General features: G+C 35.4%; 1 long non-coding RNA gene across 1 annotated transcript; it reads right to left on the bottom strand.

Annotated features, from left to right (window-relative positions):
* Nucleotides 1-447: 447 nt before the first annotated feature.
* Nucleotides 448-1,582, bottom strand: LOC136825135 (uncharacterized). The gene is made up of 2 exons (XR_010849250.1): nucleotides 1,223-1,582; nucleotides 448-838 (listed from the first exon to the last, which is right to left on the bottom strand). It is a non-coding gene; the product is annotated as an uncharacterized lncRNA (long non-coding RNA).
* Nucleotides 1,583-7,322: the final 5,740 nt, after the last annotated feature.

The following is a 7,322-nucleotide window of genomic DNA, read 5'->3' as shown; positions in this document are numbered from 1 at the left end:
CACAGATAATGCAACTAACTAAGAGTATAATACACCATTGTCTTATTTGTAGGAGAACGCAGGGGAGGCCTATAGGCTCAATATAGTTCCTCCATTACCTGAGTTCAGGGTGCAGTGCAAGCAACCTTTCAATACCATATAGGATATACGACAACAATGACGATTTGAAATGCTGTACTTATTCTGAGTGAGTCGGAATAAAAGCTTCGCACCTCATGAGAATCGTGATAGTGTGCCCGCAACTGTGTTTGTGTGCAGTGAGCGCTTAGGGACCAGGAACCAGGAACCTAAATCATCCTGGACATGATAAGTTAGCCTATAATCTTTTCTAGAGGCCCAAAACACTTCTCTTTTGCCCATTAAAAGCTTATCACACACTCCTCCGCCTTTGGGGATGGACTGACAGTTGTAATCCTCAGCCGTATTCACGAAAATCAAAACGACAGATAATGCATTTTATACTTTATTCAGTCACAGTTCCTAGGAAACAGTTAAAAGTAGTAAGTGGAGGAGCAGACAGTCATTTACATATATCCCAGAAGAGCGTCTCAGTCCGTAGTAGCGTACAGGACTTTAGGAGAAGACTCGACCAAGTCGTAGGATATGGAGACGATAGAGATCCTGTACTTGGTGTGGGGGAGGAGATCGGTGATTTCCTCGTGGTAAACATGGTTTCCTTCTCCTTCTGCGTCCTTCGGCAAGACGTTGGACAAGGCCGGCTGCCATGAAGTCTCGTAGGCCACGATGGGACATGAGGAGTCGTCGGGATCCTCGAAGGATACGTTGATGGTGGTGGAAGTGACACTGTCCACCCTCGCGTTGATAGGGGGATTTGGAACTGCGAGAAGATAGTGAAAGAGATGAAAAATTATTTAGGTTGGTAATTAGACAGTTTGGCGAGTATGTCCACATTAGTAAGTCCCACTTGAAGATTAGGCTTATATTTATTATTTTTGAAGCATAACACCCCAGAAAAAGGGGGGACAATAATGCAATAGATACAAAAATTACTGTTTTCCTAACGTATGAACCATTCTCAAGTACTTTCCGCCCAAGGAACTAAACATTAGATGCGTCAGCGCTGAAATTAGCTGCATAACAAGCATGAAATCTCGAGGAAATGAAAATAATTGAATACTCTTCCTTCTGGCAGCTTCGAGGACCACTAAATCCTCGCTCGAGGACGACAGAAAAATATCAAACAAAAAGAAAAAATACTTACCGCAGTTCTTCGGCTGAGGAACAGCCGTTGCAAAAGCAACCAGTAAGACCGCGGAGAGGAGGAAGAAGAAGCCCTTCATCGCGATTAGCTCTTTTTGGTAGTGTTGTTCCTCGAAGTTTGGGGAAGTTGTGTTGATTCTGTGGCGTTGGTCTCTCTTTATATACAGCTCTCAGCTTCAACAATGAAGGAAAATTTGCTGAAAGATGCGTCACTGACTTCTCTGGAGAGCAAGTGATGGTTCTCATGGACGGAGAGATAAACGTAAACAAATGGAATTTCCTCTTCTTCGAATTTTCTGATTGGATCTTTGGACCTGTGACTGACTCGCTTTTCCTTCTGTACTCACGTAAGTACAGTAGATCTTCGCTCTGTAATTTTGTAAAGGCTGACGATAAATATTTGGTTATTTTTCTGGACTTATATTGTAATGAGTTCATCTGTAGGCCTTTGCGTGTGAACTGAATACTGTTTTTTATGACAGATTTGTTAACAGAAGTTCAAATCTTCAATTTTTTGTTCAAAAATGTGCTGCAGGGAAGCAAGTGTAGTTAAATGATAGCTGGGATTTGTCTATGAAACGGTTCCCTCGCTCGTTCTATTTCTCCTTTGCTAATGCTTATTTAAGCATCAACGAAGTGTCCTCAGGTGTTGATCAGAATAGGAAGAAGAAGAAGAAGAGTCACAAGGCGGAATGCAAACAAGATCGCTCCCACTTAGACGAAACACAGGACTTGGAAATGGTTGCACGTACGTAGACTTGATTCTTAATTTGCTTTCTATTTCTGGTTTTTTAGTAAAAGAAAACTATTGTTCCGACTTTGTCTGTCCGCCCGCACTTTTTCCTGTCCGACCTCAGATCTTAAAAGCTACTGAGGCTAGAGGGCTGCAAAATGGTATGTTGATCATCCACCCTCCAGGCATCAAACGTACCAAATTGCAGCCCTTTAGCCTCAGCAATTTTTATTAGTTTTTTGAAAAGAAACTATTGTTCCGGTTTTGTCTGTCCGTCCGCGCTTTTCTGTCCACCCTCAGATCTTAAAAACTACTGAGGCTAGAGGGCTGCAAATTGGTATGTTGATCATCCACCCTCCAGTCATCAAACATATCAAATTGCAGCCCTCTAGCCTCAGTAGTTTTTTTATATTTTATTTAAGATTAAATTTATCCATAACCGTTCATCTGGCAACGATATAAGACAGGCCACCACCTAGCCGTGGTTAAGGTTTCATGGGCCGCGGGTCATACAGCATTATACCGAGAACACCAAAAGATAGATCTATTTTCGTTGGCCTTGATTATACGCTGTACAGAAAACTTGATAACGCCGCAGAAACTTCGGCGCATTTTTTACTTATTTAGTCTTGTGTCCATTTGTAATATAAATAAGTTCTCAGTCTTTGATGTACCCGTAAGACTTAGAGGAGGATAATATGAAGATACGGCAAGTTTTAACTTCTCGATGATAATTTGTTAAATCTGGCTGCGGGATATTTTTGTTAAATTGATATTTGATGTTGTAACACTCTGAAGAAGCCTTTTACATATTTTTCATGAAAGAAGAAGATATTGTGATTTTTTTCTTTGTTTAAAAAAAAATTAAGGTTAAATGTCTTTGCTGGGAACTCACAGTAGAACAGGGATAATTAAAGGTATGACGGAGATATCTTGCCGCAATAACAAAGGTGTTAAGCATTGCACAGTAATCTGTTTTTTCTTTATTTCATTAAATAAATACAAAATCAGGAAACATGAGCAATTACACGTCATTGAGCAATACTTTGAAAATGTTCTCAAAGTATTAGGAATATTAATAAGCCGAAAGACGAATAGGTCTTGTAGGAGACAACACTGTCCTAAAATGGAAAACTGCAGTGTCAGCAAAATTTTCGAAATTGAGATCTGCCACCTATTGGGCTCGTGAAACACTAATACGCAAGTTACTGCAGTTTCAGAATGATTCTTTAATGCTTTCCACGAGTATTTAGTGGGTCCCATTTCCAGTATCTGCAAAATCAGTAGTAAGGCAAGAGAAAACTGCAGTATCTACCATTTTTCTCAGTTTTGTATTTTTGCAGATACTGCGATCTTCTATTTTAGGGCAGAATACGTGGTCGTGAAACACTAATACACAAGTTACTGCAGTTTCAGAATGATTCTCCAAAGCTTTCCAAGTGTATTTAGGGGGTCCCATTTCCAGCATCTGCAAAATCAGTAGTAAGGCAAGAGAAAACTGCAGTATCTACCATTTTTCTCAGAGTTTTGTATTTTTGCAGATAGTGTAGTCTTCTATCTTAGGGCAGAATACGTGGGTGTTCCAGAGAAGAAAAAATTGTCAAATGTCGTCTTTTACGAAAATATTCCTTCCACGAGGAGGTTCAATGGTTAGGTTTATGGTTTGTCAGTTATTTGTCTTCAGGCAGGAAACTGCAGATGATGTTCTGTTAATTCCTACTGCTGGTTAATCTCTGAGAAATTATTATTATTATTATTATTATTATTATTATTATTATTATTATTATTATTATTATTATTATTATTATTATTCAGAAGATAAACCCTATTCTTATGGAACAAGCCCACCACAGGGGGGCCATTGGCTTGAAATTCAAGCTTCCAGAGAATATTACGGAGTTCATTAGAATGAGGTAATTGAAAGTAATAGGAAATACAGAAAGAGATCACTTATTAAAAAAAGGAAAAAATAGATTAATAAATAAATAAAAAATTTACGTAAATTATTAAAATAAAAAAAATTGTATTAGATAAATGTATTGCATCTTCGCTTGAACTTCTAGAGTTCCGGTTGCAAAACATCCACAGGGAGTCTGTTCCACAGCCTAACAGTGTGAGGAATAAAGGTCCTCTGGAACTAAGAAGCTCGACAGCGAGGTTACATTTACTGTTTTTTTTTTTTTTTACATAAATTGTAAATGGTTCCTCAGAGGGATTTACAACCCATGGCTGAGTAGGTCACAGTGGTAACCTATGGGTCTGCCCTAATTTTCCCTCAATATTTTGTAACAGTTCCCCTTAAATTAGTTGGGCGACTGTTTCTCTTCTGTCCCATTCAGCCGGACGACTGTTTCGTTTCTGTCTTACGAAGCATAATATACTTTTCATCTGAAAAGTTACTTAGATGAATTTGTTGCAAAGTGTATTTTATTATTATTATTATTATTATTATTATTATTATTATTATTATTATTACTGCCTACAGTTTGCCAGCATTGTAAACCGTGTCATTTTGTTACCAAGAAAAGGGTAAAAATTATTACATTTTATTTTATTCGCTCAGTAATTGTTAGGGCTAACCACACTTCTGGTTCCAGTGATAGTCATCCCACACTTATAACCACCACGCACTTATATTTCCTCTAAGTCAGTGGTTCTTGCTAACCAGGGGTGCTCGCCCCCCTAGGGGGTGCGAAGCCGGTTCCTAAGGGGTGCGAGGATGCCTATGAATAATTAAAGCAAAATATATTTTTATATTTACAGTACATGTTATTTTTTTCTGCAAAAAATGAAAATAAAATAAATAAAATAAAATAAATAATAATAATAATAATAATAATAATAATAATAATAATAATAATAATAATAATTTTCTCATGTGATACCCTTTCATGGAGGTACGGGACTGCAAATACATTTTACTGATTAGTTAATTGACTGGCATACAGAAATGGCGTCAAATTGAATGTCATCACATCCGAAAATAAATGTTTGTAGAAATATATATATATATATATATATATATATATATATATATATATATATATATATATATATATATATATATATATTAACTTCATCACTTACACAGTCGTTCTGTGCCTTAATAGTTACTAACAGGACCTCATTGAAACTAGATAGTATCTATTTTTTTAATAAATGATAGACCATTAGTTTGAATATCCCTGTTATATATATTAATATATTAATATATATATATATATATATATATATGTATATGAAAATAAGAAGGCCCATAAAACACTATTTAAACGTTGAAACCATATATAACAGGACCTGTTCATTGAAACTGGGAGTTACAAGTATCAAAAACATGAAGGTGTTTTTTGAATAAATGACTTGCTTGAGACCATTCAGTTTGAATGAGGTTTCAGTTTTTTATATATTTTATATTACACTGTAGTATTACAGGAAAATATATATATATATATATATATATATATATATATATATATATATATATATATATATATATATATATATATATATATATGCTTATGTGTTACTAAATAGCGTGTGACAATATATTCAGCAAAGGCAACAGAAAAAAAAAAAAAAAAAGGACCAAGCGCTTTCGTGTTCTTTCAACACATTTTCGAGGTACAATGCTAAAAGCACCGAAGGTGTCTGGCAAAGTAAACGCAAAATCTGAAGAAATGGAAACACAAATATCCAAGACGCGGTCAAAACCAGTACAGCACGTAGTACAGAACGGCCCAACAGCTTTTACTGAAAAGAAACAGTCTTGAAAATCTCCTTGGCAACAAAAGGGCATAGTTTGCACATACCCTGGCTTGTATTCAGTAAGTTGCCGCGACAGGGACTGGAGATAAGAATTAAACAGCACGGATACAGGGTGAGAACTGGACAAATGTTGAGTGCTTGATTTCTGCGAATTGATGATTGTAATTGTATGATTCATTGGGAGGGGGCGAAAGTTTTCTTGTATTGTTAACAATATAACTCGTAGAAATTTTATTGAATCGGAATGGAATGTGTATATATATATATATATATATATATATATATATATATATATATATATATATATATATATATATATATATATATATATATATATATATGTATATATATATATATATATATATATATATATATATATATATATATATACGTTTTTATATATATATATTATTATTATTATTATATATTATATTATTATTATTATTATTATTATTTTTTATGCCTCTTATTATTATTATTATTATTTTATTATTATTATTATTATTATTATTATTATTATTATTATTATTATTATTATTTTTATTATTATATTATTATTATTATTATTATTATTATTATTATTATTATTATTATTATTATTATTATTATTATTATTATTATTATCATTTCCAAAGGGAAACTTTAGATGACAAGGCATGTACGTAATGACCTATTTTCATATTTGCCTAATTCTTTGCTCTGTTTTCAAGACCTTAACAAAGTTTCAAGAAGAAGAAGAAGACCAGACTCTTATTACCTGGTGATATAGCCAATGTTTCTCAGTAGCCCTGAGGACGTTGTGGTGTATGTACATTTCAAGCGTCTTCTCGACTTCTTTGGGCCAGTCCGTCAATTTTTGTACAGCACCACCCGTTTTAGTTTTCTGAAAAGAAAACTATTGTGCCGGCTTTGTCTGTCCGTCCGCACTTTTTCCGTCCGCCCTCAGATCTTAAAAACTATTGAGGCTAGAGGGCTGGAAAGTGGTATGTTGAATCATCCACCCTCCAATCATCAAACATACCAAATTGCAGCCTTCTAACTTCAGTAGTTTTTATTTTATTTAAGGGTAAAGTTAGCCATGATCGTGCTTCTGGCAACGCTATAGGATAGGCCGTGGTTAAAGTTTCATGGGCCGCGGCTCATACAACATTATACCGAGACCACAGAAAGATAGATCTGTTTTCGGTGGCCTTGATTATGCGTTGTAGCGGCTGTACAGAAAACTCGATTGCGCCGAAGAAACTTCGGCGCATTTTTTACAAATGTAAATGTAGTAACGTCAATTTTCTTATTACGGTCCCTCAAGTTTTCTAAGTACAGTACTGTCAGTTTTCAAAATACAGTGCCGTCAGTTTCTAATTACAGTGGCGTCAGTTCTCTAATTACAGTGCCGTCAGTTCTCTAAATGCAGTGCCGCTAGTTCTCTAAGTACAGTGCCGTTAGTTCTCTAAGTACAGTGTCGCCAGTTCTCTAAGTACAGTGCCGTCAGTTCTCTAAGTACAGTGTCGCCAGTTCTCTAAGTACAGTGCCGTCAGTTCTCTAAGTACAGTGCCATCAGTTCTCTAAGTGCAGTGCCGCCAGTTCTCTAAGTACAGTGCCGTTA

The sequence above is a fragment of the Macrobrachium rosenbergii genome, chromosome 37, assembly GCF_040412425.1.
Source record: "Macrobrachium rosenbergii isolate ZJJX-2024 chromosome 37, ASM4041242v1, whole genome shotgun sequence".
Classification (NCBI taxonomy): domain Eukaryota; kingdom Metazoa; phylum Arthropoda; class Malacostraca; order Decapoda; family Palaemonidae; genus Macrobrachium; species Macrobrachium rosenbergii.
This window is presented reverse-complemented; position numbering and strand designations above follow the sequence as displayed.